The 20,940-nt window shown below is 44.6% G+C and overlaps 1 pseudogene; it reads left to right on the top strand.

Annotated features, from left to right (window-relative positions):
• The first annotated feature begins 2,155 nt into the window (after positions 1–2,155).
• Positions 2,156–20,940, top strand: part of LOC118368269 (60 kDa lysophospholipase-like) — a 31,302-nt pseudogene continuing 12,517 nt past the window's right edge.

The following is a 20,940-nucleotide window of genomic DNA, read 5'->3' as shown; positions in this document are numbered from 1 at the left end:
TACTTGGGGGTGGAAACTGTTAAGGGGCCTTTTGGTCCTAGACTTGGCTCTCCTGTCCCGCTTGCCGTGCAGTTAAAGCCATTGGTTGAGGCCGTTGGTGTCTGGATGACCTATAGATGACAAAGATCATGTGTTGCCATTTCCTGAAGGGTTCCATCGTCTGGATGATGGCCATGTGTCTGTGTCTTATATCTGCAAACGTCAAGGTTGCCCAAGTAGCATACCATGTTAGTCTCAGTACCGGCACAGTGGTCCAAGGCCAATCTCATGCCGAGTTGAGGTTCCTTTGTGTTACAGATATGGTCATCTGGGCCCTGGTGCGCCCTGTTGGAGCACCAGGGATGGAGCTGCAGGGAGTCTTTGCTCTGGAACTCTGGGACGAGGGACAGCAGCCAGGCCTCTGTTTCCCCAATGCCCTTTAATACTGTCTCTGCTGCTGCTCGATCCCCCTCATACAGTATCTATGAGCCAACTCCAGGCTACGGAGCAGGCCCTTATTGCTGCTGGACTTGGTACCTGTGTAGTCCATGCTTCGTGGCAGTCAGTGGCTTCTGCATTTAGTTGTCGGTGGCTTCTGTGTATCACCTTATGGAGGAAGGAATAGCAAAACAATGGAAGTTCAATAATAAGCTATACCAGTATAGTAACTGTTTATTTCCTGTGGTAGAACCATTGTATTAACATGTGACAATTGCATTGTATTTGCATAGCAATGGAGATGAGCATTTCTTTTTTATATTATTACACAAGTTGAGAAATGACAGTTGTGTAATAACAAAGATCTTCATCAATTCATCTTTCTCATTTAAAGGAATGTAAAATCATACTATGAATAGATACAATACATAGACCTCATAAAATTATCCTTTTGATTCATCAAAGGTTATTTCACAGTAAGTCAAATAAATGGCACTCGCTTGAGAATGAAATCAGCATCCCTTTGAATAATTTAATGAGACACATATCTCTGATACCCCATATCTCTGATATCCCCTAATCTCACAGGGATTCTCCAGAGTGGAAAGTTGGTTGTGTTAAATTCTACAACCACCTAAAAGGAAGTGATTCCCAAACCTTGGGAATCCACTTTGGGAATCAATGCTATCACCTACAGAGAGATGAACCTGGAGTTGAGGCCTCTAAGCATGGTGGACCTGGGACTCTGTTCAAAAACACAAACATAGAGCCCCAAGACAGCAACACAATTAGATCCAAATCATTTGAAAACAAAAAAATAATTACTTAAAATATTGAAAAGAATTAACAAAAAAACCCAGAACAAACTAGAACGCTCTAAACAGAGTACACAGTGGCAGAATACCTGACCACTGTGACTGACCCAAAATGAATTAAATGGCTATCCTACGTCTTGAGGCAGGGGACGAGGAGCGCACAGGAGTTCACCCTGGACTTACGGGCCCTGTCCGCCGGAGAGGGATGGAAGACAGGGCCCTGATCAACCACTATCGCTGCAGCTTGCGCGAGGATGTCCATCGGGAGTTGGCCTGCAGGGACACCACCCTCACCTTTGACCAGCTGGTGGACCTGTCCATCCAGCTGGATAACCTGCTGGTCACCTGCGGACGTTCAGACTCGGCACTGTCGGTTCCATCTCCCAGCACCACCGCTCCGGTGCCTATGGAGCTGGGGGGTGCTGCGCTCAGGGAGGCCGGAGGGGGGGCCTTCACGTGCACCATCTGTGGCCGCAGAGGGCACACTGCCGGTCGGTGTCGGGTTGGTCCACTGGGGGTTGAGGCATAAGGAAGAGCGTTCTGGCGTCATCCCAGGTGAGCTTGCACCATTCTCACCCAGAGCCCTCTGTTGCGCACCTGTTTTTGCAAGCCAACTTCCCTGAGTTTTGCCCATATTCCCAACATAAGGCGCTCGTCAATTCAGGTGCGGCTGGGAATTTTATCGACAGAGCATTCTCCAATAGTTTAGGGATCCCCATTGTTCCAGTGGTTAGGCCCTTTCCAGTTCACGCGTTGGACAGTCGACCATTAGGGTCCGGCTTTATCAGGGAGGCCACCACTCCTTTGGTCATGGTGACACAGTGGGGTCACAGGGAGAGAATCAGTCTCTTCCTCATTGACTCTCCTGCGTTTCCCGTGGTGCTAGGCCTTCCCTGGTTAGCCTGTCATGACCCCACTGTTTCATGGCAACGGAGGGCTCTCACGGGGTGGTCGCAAGAGTGCACAGGGAGGTGTTTGGGGGTTTCCATTGGTGCTACTACGGTGGAAAGTCCAGACCAGGTCTCCACCGTGCGCATTCCCCCTGAATATTCCGATTTTTTTATTGCACAATCGTCAGGGGGATTGTGTGATAAACCTTCAGGTAGATGCCGCACTTCCCAGAAGTCACGTGAATCCCATGTCACAGGCGGAAACGGCAGTTATGGAGACATATGTCTCTGAATCTCTGCGTCAGGGGTACATTCGGTCCTCCACTTCGCCTCCTCAAGTTTCTTTTTTGTGAAGAAGAAGAAGGAGGGAGGTCTGTGCCCGTGCATTGACTATCGAGCCCTTAACCAGACCACTGTGAGGTATAGTTACCCGCTACCGCTCATAGCCACAGCGATTGGGTCAATGCACAGGGCGCTTCTTTACTAAACTAGATCTCAGGAGCGCTTACAACCTGGTGCGTATCCGGGAGGGAGACGAGTGAAAGACTGTGTTCAGTACCACCTCAGGGCATTATGAGTACCTCGTCATGCCGTACGGGTTGATGAATGCTCCGTCAGTCTTCCAAGCCTTTGTGTACTAGATTTTCAGGGACCTGCACGGGCAGCATGTAGTGGTGTATATCGATGACATGCTGATATGCGCCATTGCATGCGCCGAGCATGTGTCCTTGGAGTGCAGGGTGCTTGGTCGACTGTTGGAGCATGACCTGTATGTCAAGGCTGAGAAATGCCTGTTCTTCCAGCAGTCCATCTCCTTCCTAGGATACCACATTTCCACCTCAGGGGTGGAGATAGAGAGTGATCGCATTTCAGCCGTGCGTAATTGGCCAACTCCCACCACGGTAAAGGAGGTGCAGTGTTTTTTAGGGTTTGCCAATTACTACCGGAGGTTTATCCGGGGTTTATCCCATTACCTCACTGCTGAAGGGGGGCCTGGTGCGTTTGCAGTGGTCGGTTGAGGCGAACAGGCTTTTGGTCACCTAAGGGCTCTGTTTACCTCGGCTCCCGTGCTGGCGCATCCGGATCCCCCTTTGGCGTTCACGGTGGAGGTGGACGCGTCTGAGGCTGGGATAGGAGCCGTGCTCTCTCAGCGCTCGGGTACGCCACCGAAGCTCCACCCCTATGCCTTCTTTTCGAAGAAGCTCAGCCCGGCGGAGCGAAACTATGATGTGAGGGACCGGGAGCTGTCGGCTGTGGTGAAGGCGTTGAAGGCGTGGAGACATTGGCTTGAGTGGGCTCAACACCCTTTTCTCATTTGGACTGACCACCTCAACCTGGAGTACATCCAGGAAGCGAGGAGACTGAATCCTCGTCAGGCAAGGTGGCCATGTTTTATACCCGTTTTGTTTTCACCCTTTCTTTCAGACCAGGTTCCCAGAATGTTAAGGCAGAAGCATTGTCCCGGCTGTATGACATAGAGGAGCGGCCCATGGATCCTACCCCCACACTCCCGGACTCCTGCCTGGTGGCGCCGGTAGTTTGGGAGCTGGACGTGGACATTGAGCGGGCGTTACGTGCAGAGCCTGCTCCACTCCACTCCCGCTGGGCGTCTGTATGTTCCGACTGCTGTCCGTGACCAGTTGATCTATTGGGCCCACACATTACCCTCCTCTGGTCGTCTAGGCATCGGACAGTACGCTGTCTGAGAGGGAGGTACTGGTCGCCCAACTTGGCTAAGGACGTGAGGGTTTATGTTTCCTCCTGCTCGGTGTGCACCCAGTGTAAAGCTCCTAGGCACCTGCCCAGAGGTAAGCTACACCCCTTACTCGTTCCACAACGGCCTTGGTCGCATCGGTCGGTCGATTTCCTCACCGATCTTCCTCCCTCACAGGGTAACACCACGATCCTGGTCGTTGTGGACTGTTTTTACAAGTCCTGCCGTCTCCTCCCTCTGCCCGGTGTCCCTACGGCCCTGCAGACTGCGGAGGCCTTGTTTACATACGTCTTCCGGCACTAGTGTCTGATCGGGGTCCCCAGTTCACTTCGAGGGTCTGGAGAGCGTTCATGGAACGTCTGGGGGTCTCGATCAGCCTTACCTCGGATTTCCACCCCGAGAGTAATGGGCAGGTGGAGAGAGTGAACCAGGATGTGGGTAGGTTTCTGCGGTCTTATTGTCAGGAACGGCCGGGGGAGTGGGCGGCGTTCGTGCCCTGGGCCGAGATGGCTTAGAACTCGCTCCGCCACTCCTCCACTAACCTCTCGCCCTTCCAGTGCATACTGGGATACCAGTATTGGCATCAGAGTCAGACCGAGGCTGGGGCCACGGTTTGTGGAGACTGTCCAGAGGAGACTGAACGAGGTTAGTTACCGGTTACAGCTTCCTCCCGATTACCTTATTAACCCCTCATTCTCTTGTGTCTCTCCTCAGGCCGGTGATGGCTTGCCCGCTCCAGGAGTTTGAGGTGCGGGAGGTCCTTTTGGACATCGAGGGGGCCCCGGCGTGCTCCATACTGGAATCGAGGCATCGGGCGAGGGCCTGGGAGGGGTACGGTCCGGAGGAGAGATGCTGGGTCCCGGTGGAGGATGTTTTGGACCCTTCTATGCTGCGGGAGTTCCACCGTCTTCATCCGGATCGCCCTGCACCTCGCCCTCTGGGTCATCCCCGAGGCCGGTGTCGGCGCACTGCTGGAGCCACGCGTCAAGGGGGGTACTGTCTCGACTTCCGCTGAAGTCGGTCCTTCTCCTTGTTCGGGCGGCGTTCGGCAGTCGACGTCACCGTTCTTCTAGCCATGGCTGATCCACCTTTCATTTTCCATTTGTTTTGTCTTGTTTTCCCGCACACCTGGTTCACATTCCCTCACCAGACTAAATGTATATTACCCTCTGTTTCCCCCATGTCGGTGTGTGGAATTGTTCTTTGTGTAGGGTGTTACGCTACAGGCTGGTTTGTTTCAAACCTAGGTTTGTTTGTTTTGTTTAATCCGGTTCATGTTGCCGTGGTTGTGCTTTGTGTTGCCTCGCCTGTGCCTTTGGGTCAGGGTGTATATTAAAGTTCTCCTGTTATCACCCATCTCTGCTCTCCTCTGCCTGACTTCCCGGCAACCAGTCACTCACCCCGTTACAGTGCCTCACAGCAGCAAGATTTGTGACCTGTTGCCTCAAGAAAAGGGAAACCAGTAATGAACAAATACCATTGTAAATGCAACTCATATTTATGTCTATTTATTTTACCTTTTGTACTTTAACTATTTGCAGATCACTACAAAACTATATAGCCAAAATATGAGTGTAATGTTTACTGTTCATTTATATTGCTTATTTCACTTTTATTTATGATCTGTTTAATTAGCTTTCGCAATGTAAACATGTTTCCCACGCCAATAAAGCCCTCTGAATTGAATTGTGTCTTCTCTTCTTTATAGGGAGTCTCTCTCTCTCTCTATATGTATAGTCAGAAGTTTACATACACCTTAACCAATTACATTTAAACTCAGTTTTTCACAATTCCTGACATTTAATCCTAATAAAAATTCCCTGTCTTAGGTCAGTTAGGATCACCACTTTATTTTAAGAATGTGAAATGTCAGAATAATAGTAGAGAGAATTATTTCTTTCAGCTGTTATTTCTTTCATCACATTCCCAGTGGGTTAGAAGTTTACATTCAATCAATTACTTTTACACCTGCATTGTTTGCTGTTTGGGGTTTTAGGCTGGGTTTCTGTACAGCACTTTGAGATATCAGCTGATGTACGAAGGGCTATATAAATAAATTTGATTTGATTTGATTTGATTTGATTTGATTTGATTTGAATTAGTATTTGGTAGCATTGCCTTTAAATTGTTTAACTCGGGTCAAACGTTTTGGGTAGCCTTCCACAAGCTTCCCACAATACGTTGGGTGAATTTTGGCCTATTTCTCCTGACAGAGCTGGTGTAACTGAGTCAGGTTTGTAGGCCTCCTTGCTCGCACACACCTTTTCAGGTCTGCCCACAAATCTTCTATAGGATTGAGGTCAGGGCTTTGTGATGGCCACTCCAATACCTTGACTTTGTTGTCCTTAAGTCATTTTGCCACAACTTTGGAAGTATGCTTGGGGTCATTGTCCATTTGGAAGACCCATTTGTGACCAAGCTTTAACTTCCTGACTGATGTCTTGAAATATCGCTTCAATTTATTCACATAATTTCCCCAAATTTACTTTAACAAGGCACACCTGTTAAGCATTGTTTTTGGGGCATGTACACAATTTTACTGTTAAGCACTTTGGATAAAATGTCTGATGAAGGGTATGTCTACGCCAGGGATCATCAACTACATTCAGCCGCAGGATGATTTTATTCTTGAGCGGATGGTGAGGGGGCCGAAACATAATTACAAAGAATTTGTAGACTGCAAATTGCCCGCAAGATGCCCAAAAGGATATATTTGACTAAAACATTTCTAACCCTCCTTACATTTGTATGTGATCACATACTGTATATCCCTCTATTTTCTAAGAAAACTTGGGGGGACAAATAAATCTCCTGCAGGCCACCAGTTGGGCAGCCCTGCTCTAGGCTGACCAGCCCTTTTCATTTCATTCAGCATCCACTGATGTTGGTGGTACTTGGAGTAAACAGTAAACACTACACCATAATTCATGTGACCATAGTTTCTAGGTATAGGGCCTACTGTATAAAAACACTATTCCAAAGGCTCAGTTTGGAAGTCTAAGGTTTTGTCTTTATGCAGTCTTTACATCTAGCCAGTGGCTAGTGGTCCACAGTGGCTAGCGGTCCACTTTTAGTCAGCCGTCTCATTCCAATGGCTTGACTCAGGTTTCACGCCTCTCAGCTGCCCTGTCTCACCTCTCCCATTGAAATGCATTAGCAGTCACGTGCCAGCATACTACGCTGCATGCATCCTTCTCCCACTTTAGGAACTCATTTATTGGAAAAGGCACTAACTAATTTACCATTGAAGTCTGTCCCTGGTGTATTACATTAGCATATTCTGGTGAGCTGTTGTCCTATGATGAGTCATATAAGTTATTTCACAATACATGAATGATTAGACTAATGTAGCTCACAGATCACTGCACCTGTACATAGCCCATCTGTAAACAGCCCATCTATCTACCTACCTCATCCCCATACTGTATTTATTTATCTTGCTCCATTGCACCCCAGTATCTCTACTTGCACATTCATCTTCTGCACATCTACCATTCCAGTGTTTAATTTCTATATTTTTATTACTTCGCCACCATGGCCTATTTATTGCCTTAACTCCCTTATCTTACCTCATTTGCACTCACTGTATATAGACTTTTTGTTTTCTTTTGTTCTGCTGTATTATTGACAATGTTTTGTTTAACTCTGTGTTGTAACTCTGTGTTGTTGTATGTGTCGAATTGCTATGCTTTATATTGGCCAGGTCGCAGTTGCAAATGAGAACTTGTTCTCAACTAGCCTACCTGGTTAAATAAAGGTGAAATAAAAAAAAGTATTTAAAAAAAGTCATTTTCTAACACAGCCTACTTTTCATGTCGAGATGATTCTCATGTTTGCCACTAGAGTTGAGTATAACACAAGGCATGATAAACTGAGAATGGTAAACCTGATAATGCCCCCGGAAAAGACTTGATTACTTACACATTTTATTTATTTATTTGCGTTATTGCAAAAATGCTCTTGAGGTAGTCTTTCTGTTTGAATTGCCTAATTCAAGATAGTAAACAAGATAGTAAACTCTACTAGGGCCTGGACAATAACAGAATGGGACGATACCAGTATTGCCATATTTTCTTCCTATGGCAAAAATGAAAACACGAAGTAGTCTTCATGACTTGGTCCTTTTAAAAACCTGCTGTATGTAAAATATTTAGTGCTATAGCTCAGAAAATAAATAAATGACTCTGGGTGACCCAGTGACTCTGGGTGACATGATGTTTGTTTACAACATTAGGGCTGTTTTCCTAAAGAAGTTACATCTACTTCATGTTTTGTTTCCAACATTAGGGCTGTTTTCCTAAAGAAGTTACATCTACTTCGTGTTTTGTTTCCAACATTTGGGCTGTTTTCCTAAAGAAGTTACATCTACTTTGTGTTTTGTTTCCAACATTTGGGCTGTTTTCCTAAAGAAGTTACATCTACTTCGTGTTTTGTTTCCAACATTTGGGCTGTTTTCCTAAAGAAGTTACATCTACTTCGTGTTTTGTTTCCAACATTAGGGCTGTTTTCCTAAAGAAGTTACATCTACTTCGTGTTTTGTTTCCAACATTAGGGCTGTTTTCCTAAAGAAGTTACATCTACTTCGTGTTTTGTTTCCAACATTAGGGCTGTTTTCCTAAAGAAGTTACATCTACTTCGTGTTTTGTTTCCTTGCCATGATACTAACGAATATCGCGATACTGGTATCTTCCCGGCCCTAGACTCTACCATATTGCTACACTCTCCAACCCAAGGTCCCTAGGCTATGTCAGAGCCCCCTCTTTACAAAATAAACATCAGATTCAGATCTATATAGGCTGTTGTTGAGCTCACCCTACCTGAACTCTGACTGATTTGTTGCTCCATACTCTAATGGTAACGTCACCTTCTCAACTCTGTCTCTCTCTGTCTCTCATACACAGTGCTGTCCCCAGAGCCTAATGCGCTTGTGAAAGCCCTGCGAAAGCTTACCATCCTCCATGATGAGGAGTATGCTCTGCAGTCCCATATGTACGAATACTACAGCACGAGTGGCCCAAAGGGAGAACAGCCTGGTCCTGCCGTAAGTCACCCATGCACTCCACCTCTCTCCTGGCTCCACCTCTCCCTTCACCTCACTCCTGTCCAGGGCTCCTCTGCAGCCTTCTATCCCTATTTCTGTTTATTCTTTTTACTTTGCCTTTTCTGTTATTAATATATTGGCTAGTTAAATGTCGAGATGTTTTACTTTATTTTACAATCTTTGTACAGTGTACAATCATTCAAACTGTGAAAAGAGACATGTTTGACCTCCATGCAACAGCTCATCATTGTAGATTTAGACTAATGTAGCCTTGTGCTATTTGACTGATAGACTTCAGATGGAGAGCTTTGAGTTCGATACAGATAATAAAAGACGAACAGACTAGGCTAATAGTAGTTCTATCTACTCTTATAGAAATATCTGAACCTCTACCTACCTCTACTACCGATACATAAATGTTTACGCCCTTACCATTTCTTTACACAGGAGTCTATTGTATTGTTGTGACTTTATTTTCATTAATCTGATGACTGATGTTTATCTAATAAACTAAATATATGTAATTGTTACCTGATTAAATGAATCATGTAAAAATTAACTCATTAGAATTTGGGGCACCATGAGAGCGGTTGTTTAAAATAATTGCCATCTCCCGAATTAAACTCTAAAGGTCTTTACCTATCACATCCATAAAACAGTCAATGTATTAATCATAACCTTGTATCATATCATCATTCTGAACAGTCGTAACGTCCTGCATCTGCAAAAAAATCCAGCCTTACTTATGATTCAGTACTACACAAATTGGTTTAATGATTTATTTACTAGCTAACTAAATGATAACACAGGATAAACATACATACTTATTACATTAGAAACAGGTCCCTAGCGGACTGACACAATAGAGATGGAGAGGGAGGGAGGGAGAAAGAGAAAGAAAGAGACACTTATCGTTGGTACATTTTTAGAAACTACTCTCACAGTAATCATATACTTTTCACACGAACTGCCACCCATTTTGAGTAGGAAATTGCTGTGTATCGCTGTCGGAACTAGATCTTCTTAGAAAGGGTGTTAGGCCTTTCCGCGGCACGCTTGTAACGCTCTGATAGTCCAAAAGGGGTCATCACCCGTCTCTTCTACTGTTGTTCTCTGCCGTCGTCCGGTATCCGGTGATTTGTCGTGTAGTCCTGAACAAAACTACAGTTTATTCTACTTTCCATTCACTCCTGAAGCTGCCTCTTTGAATATAAGCTATCCAGCCGTGTCGATGGTTCCCATTGGGTGATGAGAGTAGCGTAATACGATGTTTTGAGAAGAGTAGTAGAATGGTTCCACTTAAATTCACTTTTCTAGATATTTTACTTAGGACAGCTAATCAGCCGTACCAGTGATTTTCCGGGAGGTGACGTTATTGTCTCTACCTCGTGTTGAGATTTCAGAGTTCAAACCACTTTGGACGTGAGCTGCAGCTACACGCCTCTCTGGTCTGATATGTTAATTCTTAACACACCATTTTATGCAGTTCATTCAAAAGGGGCAGTTTGTGACGCTGACACTCTCTCTGACTTCACTCAAGGTGCGGTGACTACTCAGTTGTACAAAGTTATAGAAAACAATTTCCTCTTATAGTTTCTAAGATCACATCCCTCTCTTAACAAAACACTTTCATAATTTTTCATATTTCATACACAACGTCAAGGATGGAGACTTTGTACATGTAGTGTATATACTTTTCTAGTTACAGTATTTCCTTTATAACCTTTTAGAATGTGTTAGAGTTTCGGTGGGAAATGGCTGTGAAACAGAGGCACATTCCTGTGTGAATTTGGAGAGGGAGATAGCTTAAAGTTCTTACCCCTGATTTACAACAGGGTGTCAACTGTTGCTTAATTTGAGCTGCTTAATTTGACAGTCAAATTCAAAGATAAGACATTGACAGATTTCAAGGCTTTTTCAATCTACAAGGCTTTTTCAATCTACAAGGCTTTTTCAAAGGTTCCTTGAAAAAACACACTGTCGTGTACAGTAATCATGTCAGGATAAAGGTTGAGATCCTCCCCCAAAATCAGTTCAGTATGGCTCCTCCATAGCAGTAGACCTACAGGCTATAATATCACACGTTTCTATTCCCTGCATGCCTGGGAACATGTCACTCTAAATCTCTCTGTGTTGTTTTGACAGAGTGCTGACACACCACGCTGATGAACTATCAAAAGGGTCCTGTAGTACTCGTAGCATACTGTATTCCTGTGTTACACTACGCTACGCTATGCTGTGTGTCGGAGAGTGGTTTGATTCCGCTGTATTCGTCCCACCTGGTGTCAAAACGTGCCTGGCAGGAACAGTTTGCTGCTCAGTCGTGTCTGTGTTTGAATCTATCAGGGAGTGATCCTACGAGCACACACCTGCAGGGAGTTGTGAAGCAGCATGTCTGTAGTGGTTTTCACGGCTGCCTGACCTTATGCCCTTATTCCATCTCTTCAGATAATTTGTTTCGCTCCCTCTAGAGAGAGAGGTAATCTCATTGGTTCATGTCTAACTAAAAACAGTGCAGCACAGTCGAGTTATCACAATGTTTCTGTAATACCCCAAGCACCCCCAGGAGCTTTCTGCTGACGGGGAGTGAATAGGCCTGCGAGGGGTTGCTGGTGACACGCTTGCAGGGAGTGAGACTAATCTGTGTTAAGTGTGTTTCATCCTTGTAGTCTGGGTCTGTGTGTTCAGGAGCAGCGAGAGGGCCCTCTGCTGAATGGGGTCCTGGCAGGTCGAGTCCAAGGGGTGCCCACTATCGCCCCTCCAGATGGAGGCTGAGCCCAGACCAAGGAGCCTTGGGTCAAATCCCTCCCAGCAGCCTCCTCTTCTCTCTTGGCCTGCAGTGTTGGGGCCATTGGGGGCGCCCCTGTCTGCCTGCACGCTAATCCATACAGATACACATGCAGGGCTCAGCCCCTCAACCTCAAACCCACTCAGAGCAGCTCTGGACCACAGATAAAGGCTGGCAGGATGGGGCTGGGTTATAGGGGACTGATAAGAGGACTACACAAGCACAGTATTTTTCAAGCTAGTCTGAGCGAGGCTGTTTGTGTGTGCGCATGTGCATGTGTGTGGAGGGGCTGCTGGCACTGTGCCTGCTTGGATCATGGTAGTGTCTGTTGGAGAACTGCCATGTGTCACCTCCCTAGCCCTTTGTTCCTCACCCCCTGATCACTTCAACAGCCTCACAGGGGATTCATAGGACATCACCTTCTGGCCCTAAAAATAATTATATCAGTCTCATTAAGTTCAGTAGTTGATTCAATCATCCTCTTTCCTCCTTGCTTCTGTGAGGTTCTTTTTCATTATTACCATCATTATGTTCCTTTGTGTGGCAGCACAGTTTGATTAACACAAACAAGCTGTCCCTAAACATTGCTAATAAATGTCCCTAATGCCTGAAATACTTAGTTTGCACATTGCAGTGAGCATGTGCAGTGGACTTGAAATAAAATTGGCAAAGCTGATATCATTATATCCTAACATTACTTGAATTTTGAAGTGTGTGCAGTAGGAAATTGGTTTATTGATTTATTGAAAAGCTGCGAGTGAAAAGTGGTAGTGAAATTCTCTGTGGGAAGCCTTTACCTCAAACTCCTGTTTGCTCCTCTCCCTTCCCAATACTCTGCTCCTCATCAGCAGGTTAGGCCACGGGGCAGCAACCTACCCTCGGTATGCTAATACCTGGTTCCCTGCTACACTGTTGGCTACACCAGGAGATAAATGAATAATTGGTGATTTTAATATTGTTTCCAGCGGCACTATCGCTTTAAGATTATCAACAACATATGTTTGAGGATTGTGTGTGGAGCCAGGGCTAATTAGGGCGGTGTCTTTAGGCCCCTGGTTAGGTGCTGAGGGGTGAACTTGCTATTCCCCTGCTGTTCTATTGAACCCCCAACTAGGGGATGATGTGCACCCCCCATCCGTGTTTCTAGCTGTCTTATGGTAATGTGGGGGGGGGGGCGTGTCCCGTCCCGTGTCTTAAAAAGGGAGATTAAATTGAAAATCTTTTCACAGCTGCTTAGCAGAGGCACACTATCTTATTAGGGTGCTAGGACAACATGGTTAGAGGAGTCATTAATATGCATGGGAGGCCAGGAGCAACTGACCCTATAATTAGAACATGGGGTCTCGCTAAGACATGAACTCATCCCTTTTTTAAAGCGTCGCAGAGATCTAACTAGTCATCCCCCTCCACACATCTAACAACCACCCCTCAGAACATCCTCAAATTAGTAACTCCCCATACAGTGTCATACTGAGCAGAAGAAACAACAAAACTTCCCAGGGCGTCTCCCCCTTCCCCTCTAAAATGAGCTAATCCATGCCCCCTCCACCACACGTCCATAATTCACACCTCACGCTTTGGAACTGGTTTGGGCACCCTGCTGCTGAAACAGAAGGCCAAATAGACTTTGTCTTCATAAAGTTGACTAGGCTTGTCTCAGTCTTTTCCTTTCTTTAACCTTGGCCTGTTCCTCTCTAATGTAAACAGAACCAAGTCTCACTGCCTTTGTAAAGTAAACAAAACATCCAAGACAAAGACCCCCTAAAGTGATTTCCATTTTTAAAAACGTGATCGCCTCATTTGCTTAACCTTGATTGTTTATGTGTATCCGTGTAAACAGTCTGCTCGGTTGTAAATGCACTGCGTTTCTTTCGGGGTGTTTTCTGTGATTTGTGTATTATTGGATGATTGTGACTCAAAGTAAACGTTTGTCTTTTCACAGGCTGTCAACTGAATAAGAGGATAGTGTACACTTTTTTTTAGAGTATAGCCCTTTGCAATATGACCATAGATGACTGGGCTACAATTGGGAAGGACATTGAGGTACTTGGTGTTGTCATTTCTCACTCTAACACTAACCATAACCCTGACTTTAACCATATGCATAAGCAGATGCATTATGTATCACATAATGTATTACAATAATACAACAGTCTCAAATCATTCCCTGAAGTAAAAGTCAGTTATCACAATTTTTTTATTAATTAACCATGCTGTTTTTGGTACTGTACTGTCGCTTTTGTAATAAATGCAGTAGTCATTTCAAAAAGCATGTGGCAAGATGTAGACTACACATTTTGACCTTGGAACTTCAAGTCTGATCCTGTTCTCTTTGTTGTCTCTTGGTTCCAGAAACACTACGAGAAATATGACAGTTTTGTCATCCTCCATGGCACGGACACTATGGCCTACAAAGCATCTGCTCTGTCCTTCATGTGTGAGCACCTGGGGAAGCCTGCCATCCTCACCGGCTCCCAGATACACCTGCCATCCTTATGGCTGAACTGCCTGATGAAGATAACAGAAGTGTGATATGTTGTTTATATGACCTCTTGCAGGTGCCAATCTATGAGACGAGGAACGATGGAAGAAACAACCTCTTGGAGACACTGCTGATCGCCGGTCAGTTTTCAATTCCTGAGGTGAAGAGTGGTGTTAGGAGCCTCCTTAAAGGAGGGAGGTGCAGGAATCAGGAGCAGGAGAACAAGGAAGCCCCAGTGGCACAATCGTTTATTTAAGACGTCCCAACTCAGCAACAACATGGGGGAGAATATGCCCAAACGAGGTCGCCACCCACAGGGAAATAAATCTTACACACGGAGGAGAAACCTCTACTCCTAAACATATACCAAACGGTACAAACTGCCGTGTGAAAGAAAACCCTGTGGTGCAGACACGCACCCCTAACAAAGATACCACAGCAAACAATTCCTCACAAAGACTAGCAGGCAGCGGAGGTAAATAAACCCCCCGAAATCAACTAATAGGACACAGGTGTAAACAATACAAACGAAAAGGAAAAGGGGATCGGTGGCAGCTAATAGGCTGGCGATGACGACCGCCGAGCACCGCCCCAACAGGGAGAGGAGCCACCTTGGATGGAAGTCGTGACAAGTGGAGGGAAGCTTCTTGGCAGCTCAGTTGCCTACAAGTCACCGGTACCTGTTTTTGAATGTGAATTTGAATAATGTATTTTATTTGAACCTTTATTTAACTAGGAAAGTAAATTAAGAACAAAGTGCCTTAGACCGCTGCGCCACACAATCATCAAGTGTTGATGAATGAAATCTTCAATTCCCAGTTGCTATTATTTATATCAGACTAATTCCCCATTGCATATATTTTGTACTAAAAAAAAATTCATCTTGCTGAACTGTGTCTGTCTAGCTTTTTAAGCTGCTGTGGATTTGAGCTTTTGTGATATAACTTATTTCGAATTTCAACATAAATCAAATCCACTGAGATAGTAGAGGCTATGTTGTACCTGATTGATAAAGGTGTGAGGATGAGCTATGTTGTCAGACAATAGGCAACAAAAGCCTTAAACCTCTTGTCTAACAAGACTGTTCAGTAAATCATGAGAATGTGCGAGTGTCGCAATACAGGACCTGATCTGAAACTGCCAGACAAGACTTCAGAGTTGTGTCAAAGGGTGTTTTGTCTTTAAGAGTCGCGGAATAACAAACGTATACACTCTCTGGGGCCTTTAACGGATGCTGTATCTAGAGAATGGGCTGCTATCAATCAAGATGGCTTGATACATTTTAAATGAAGATATGAGGAAAATGTAGTTGTAATTGTGTTTTATCAATGGCTCTGTCATATGCTCCGTTAAAACCTTTCTAGGGCAGGCGTTTCGCTAGCGGAACCCCTCGACAACATTCTGCTGAAAAGGCAGCACGCGAAATTCAAAAAATATTTTTTTTAAATATGTAACTTTCACACATTAACAAGTCCAATACTGCAAATGAAAGATAAACATCTTGTTAATCTACCCATCGTGTCCGATTTCAAAAATGCTTTACAGAAAAAGCACAACATATGATTATGTTAGGTCATAGCCAAGTCCAAAAACACAGCCATTTTTCTATCTGATCTTCATCAGATGACACTCATAGGACATCATGTTACACAATACATGTATGTTTTGTTCGATAATGTGCATATTTATATCCAAAAATCTTAGTTTACATTGGCGCCTTACGTGCAGTAATGTTTTGATTCCAAAACATCCGGTGATTTTGCAGAGATACTCATAATAAACATTGATAAAAGATACAAGTGTTTTTCACAGAATTAGAGATAGACTTCTCCTTAATGCAATCGCTGTGTCAGATTTTTTTTAAGCTACGGAAAAAGCATAATCTGAGAACGGAGCTCAGAACCCAAAACAGCCAGAGGAATATCAGCCATTTTGGAGTCAACAGAAGTAAAAAATAACACCATAAATATTCACTTACCTTTGATGATCTTCATCAGAAGGCACTCCCAGGAATCCCAGTTCGACAATAAATTACTGATTTGTTCCATAAAGTTCTGTAAAGTCCATCATTTATGTCCAAATAGCCAAATAGTTGTTAGCGTGTTCAGTCCAGTAATCCATCTTCATGAGGCACAGGCACTTTGTCCAGACAAAAACTAGAAAAGTTCTGTTACAGTCTTTTAGAAACATGTCAAACGATGTATGGAATCAATCGTTAGGATATTTTTAACATAAAACATAATAATTTTCCAACTGGAGAATTGCACTGGAACGAGAGGTAACTCTGTCGGGAGCGCGCGTCATGAGACCGAGGCACTCTGCCAGACCACTGACGCAAAGAGGTCTAATGAGCCCCTCCTTTATAGTAGAATCCTCATTCAAGTTTCTAAAGATGGTTGACATCTAGTGGAAGCCGTAGGAAGTGCAACTTTATCCATATCTTAATGTGTATTCGGTAGGCTAAGCTTTGAAAAACTACAAACCTCAGATGTCCCACTTCCTGGTTGGATTTTTCTCAGGTTTTCGCCTGCCATATGAGTTCTGTTATACTCACAGACATCATTCAAACAGTTTTAGAAACGTAAGAGTGTTTTCTATCCAATACTACTATTAATATGCATATATTAGCATCTGGGGCAGAGTAGGAGGCAGTTCACTCTGGGCACGCTATACATCCAAATGTGAAAATACTGCCCCCTATCCCAAATCAATGGCACAAAATAGCCAAGCGTTAATTTACCTTAGCGTTGTGTCTGTTGAAGGGCATATATATAGTGGCAAGAAAAGTATGTGAACCCTTTGGAATTACCTGGATTTCGGCATAAATTGGCCATAAAATTTTACCCTATCTTAGCAAAGGAGAACAGGGATGTAAACAAATATGTTCCGGAAATTTGTGAGAAATAAGCTTTTTGTGCGTATTGAAAATGTCTGGGATCTTTAATTTCAGCTCATTAAACATTGGACCAACACTTTACATGTTGCGTTTATATTCTTGTTCAGTATAGTAACATCCTGCTGTAGAAAGACTAAATCAAGATATCCCCATTTGGAGCCACCTTCATCTAAAAGTCTTCATTGCAGCTGTGTTGTGGTGAATCCTCTCATGAAGGCGTTACTGTGTTTTCTGACAAGCCACCATCATATGGGTGTTCCAAGTGGTCTGCATACAGCCAGGATCTGCTCTGGGGTTGCCAGCAGCACTAAGCCCAGTGACAAAATGAGACAGGGTTATGGGGCATGTCCAATTACCCACTAAAGACGAGGGTCTTGGCACCGACATTTAAACACTTAGATACACCTCCCTAACTACAGACTGAGGGGAGGATGACTTTACTGTCTCAATCTGGTCCCTCTGCCATGTTGCTTTTTTATCTATTTGAATCACTTGCTTCTTTTTTGATTATGCATCAGGCTCTCCTCTGCCTTCCACGGTCTTTGCCATCATGGGGGTTATTTAGGAATCTGTGTTGCACACATTTTTGGCTAGCTAGAGGCTTGATCCGAATCCAATAGAGAATTTGGGGCTATGCCCAGCTCTTGCTATATTTCCCTGCCTGCACAAGTTAGGTCTAAGGTCCAAGGGTTGCCAGGTGAAATGACGCTGTCTCTTAGCACCTCGATGTTAATGGTTCCCCATGCCTGGCCATTTGAGCAGTCTCCTCTCCAGATGCCAGGCTGGTGTGGTAAAGAGCTTTCCTAGAGCCAGTGAATCACCCTGAGACTGAGAGACAGCCTGGGTGGCATGGGCACCAGATGGACTGGGGGGAGGCAGGGGGGCTGGTAAAGTCTGGGCCTATTGTTAAACCCTATCCTAGCTTGCGCTGTACACTTCTCTCCCTCTTTTCCTACCAGCCAGACTAAAATGGCCTATCTTCTCGCTCTCTCTTTCTCTACAGAAAGATATACAAGTCCTGACTGTGTCGGTGTGGTGCTGTCTGTGTTGCCCTGTCTGTGTGTTGTGCTGTCTGTGTTGCCCTGACTGTGTCTGTGTTGTGCTGTCTGTGTGTTATGTGTCCAGATGCTGAGTCAGAACCTGCGGGGGGAGATGATCGGTGACCTGCAGGGGGCCAAGCTCACTCTGGGCGACAGTCGCTTCATTCAGGTCATCTCCAAGTCCCTGAGCATCAATAGTAAGAAGGTGAGGCCACGTCACACTGTCACCACCACTGAGACTTCCACCTAACAGGTTTTTATCAGGCTCTGGCTTATCTGAGAGGACAGAGTTCCCATTGTAGTACAAAAAAACAGCTTTCTCCAGTCGTTGCACTGCCCAGCGCTAGGGGAACAATGTCACAAGTAGTCTAAAGTAGAGTTGAAAAAAACGTGTTGAATCCAACTTTATAGTGTATTTTTTACATCACTCATAACACATGACATAAAACATGAATGTACTGATTGTCAGCCTTTGTATTGGCATGATGTTTCTCTACTGTTTCTCTATAGAAGCCATAAGGGATGCCCTGACCCACACCTTAGCTTGTGCTGCTTCTAAGATTGGAGACGTGGGGGCCTTAGATGCCTTAAAGGAGATGGTGAGGAACAGTTATTTAAATACAACCTATCACAATTTTATTTTACTAGGCAAGTCAGTTAAGAACAAATTATTATTTTCAATGACGGCCTAGGAACAGTGGGTTAACTGCCTGTTCAGTGGCAGAACAGATTTGTACCTTGTCAGCTCGGGGATTCAAACTTGCAACCTTTCAGTTACCAGTCCAACGCTCTAACCACTAGGCTACCCTGCCACCCCAAAGTCTGTTAGTAAAAATAATAACTGCAACAAGCTCAACAATATTTTATTGTTGGAGAGTTCAGTCCATATGTTGTTAGTGTTCTTGGACACGCATGTTCCCAGACTGATAACACAGACAATGCACTGTCAAATGTGTGTGATTTTATTACTCCCTTAGTCCCACGGTTCATCTGGTTGAACCTGTCAGTGCAGTGCGTACCAAAGATTCCTGCTGAGTTTCATGAGATAGCCGACTGGAATCTCAGTAGTCATAATGTGTTAGATGTAAAGATTCATTTTGATATGGTCTCCTTGGCAGTTAACTTTAGACATGAGGATGATTGCCTAGTGTATCCAGTCAATTTCATTTGAAATAACCCACTTATTTTGTCTTTGGAGCTTGTTTTATTGGGGTTATATTTCAGTATGAATAGAAGAATGGGTTGGCCTGTCTTTGAAAAATGTCTATCAATTCAAGATGAAACTGGCTGTGTCAGAAATCTGTCTTCCCTACTACTTACTAAAACGCCACGCTGTGTGCTAATCGTACTGCATACTATTTAGCAATACTGTTTAGTGAAAACGAATGCAGTAAGCAACAAATATCAACACACTATGCTCATTCATACATTCACCCACTTATATGATTATCAGCTTTCTTGCTGTCAAACACACGTGGGTCTGGAAAGACGATTATCTTCCTCCATTCTACTGGACGAAATGCCGAAATTAGTATGTCCTGGCATTTAAGCATTCTCAAATGTGAAATTTCACATACTATCAAACGTTCTATTTTTGCATACCCAAAAGGCCTACTATTTAGAACCCAATTACAGGTATTCAGACACAGCCACTGTCACCATTCAGCAAGGTATGCTCCAGGTACATGTGTAGCACACCGTGCACTACATGGGTTTGATACCTCAATACACTGTTTTATATACAACGTGGTGCCATCACAACGTAATCTACGGTATGTGATGCGTTTCTTGTCATCAGGGCAGTAACCTGAGTCTGGGGGACTATGATGGACGCACCCCTCTGCACATCGCTGCCAGCGAGGGCCACCTCAAAGTGGTGCAGTATCTACAGGACCAGGGAGCCACCGTCCATGCCAAAGATCGCACACCCCTGCGCAACGCTATGCATTTCAGGTAGGAATAAGCTAACATGTGGGCCAAGACAATAGCTTTACATTTCTTTGTGTGTGTGTGTGGGGGGGCATTGGGAGGTTGGGTGAATGGAGTATGATACGTCCTTAACAGCTTTGCCTCTACAATAGATGTTCACCCATCCCTTATGATTCAAGCCCCCAGTAGCCAATTCTAACTGACTTCTTCTATCTGCCCAGGGAGTGGTGTGTGCATCACACAGTAATGATATCATTCACACAGAATTAAGTGGGACATTTGAAATCCCCCGTTGGCCATTAACAACCTCCTTATATTTCCATGGCAGTCTTTAGAGCGAATGGTGTACAAACAGCAGGCAGTTAGACGGCAGCTCATTACAGTGTCTGAGGCAGGGAGTCTGGGCCTGCTAAATGACTATCATGTCCAGGAGGGAATGACTGCTACTGGGGCTCTCAGATGGGGGTTGAAACCAGAGGAAGAGTCCTAATGGAGTTTAAAGGCCACCACAATAATTAGCTGCCAATTGGGCTAATTGTAATCTTCTAATACCTCCAGTATTCATTTTTACCCCACATTGTTATTATTTTCATGTTTTTTTAATCATCCATTGACATTGCTGTGTGCTCATATCATTTCTTTGGGAAATGTAAGACATTCAAGGCTGCAGTGTTTAGTATCATGCTGTGGGTGCCTCAAGGAGAAATGTGTGTGTGTGTGTGTGTGTGCTTGTGTGTGTGTGAACTAGCATTGAGAGAGGTGGATGTAAACCGTTGGCAGGGCAGGCACAGACAAGCCCATGTTGTCTTGGTACTGAAGGGCTGAGGGTTGCTGAGTGGGACCTGGTAGCATAATTAACCTCTGACGCTTGGTTGGGGAAATTGCCAAATCCCATTCTGTCTCTCTTACACTGTCAAAATCTCTGTTT

This window comes from Oncorhynchus keta, chromosome 35 (genome assembly GCF_023373465.1).
Source record: "Oncorhynchus keta strain PuntledgeMale-10-30-2019 chromosome 35, Oket_V2, whole genome shotgun sequence".
Classification (NCBI taxonomy): domain Eukaryota; kingdom Metazoa; phylum Chordata; class Actinopteri; order Salmoniformes; family Salmonidae; genus Oncorhynchus; species Oncorhynchus keta.
Note: the sequence above shows the minus strand (reverse complement) of the source record. Positions and strands in the feature narration are given on the sequence as shown.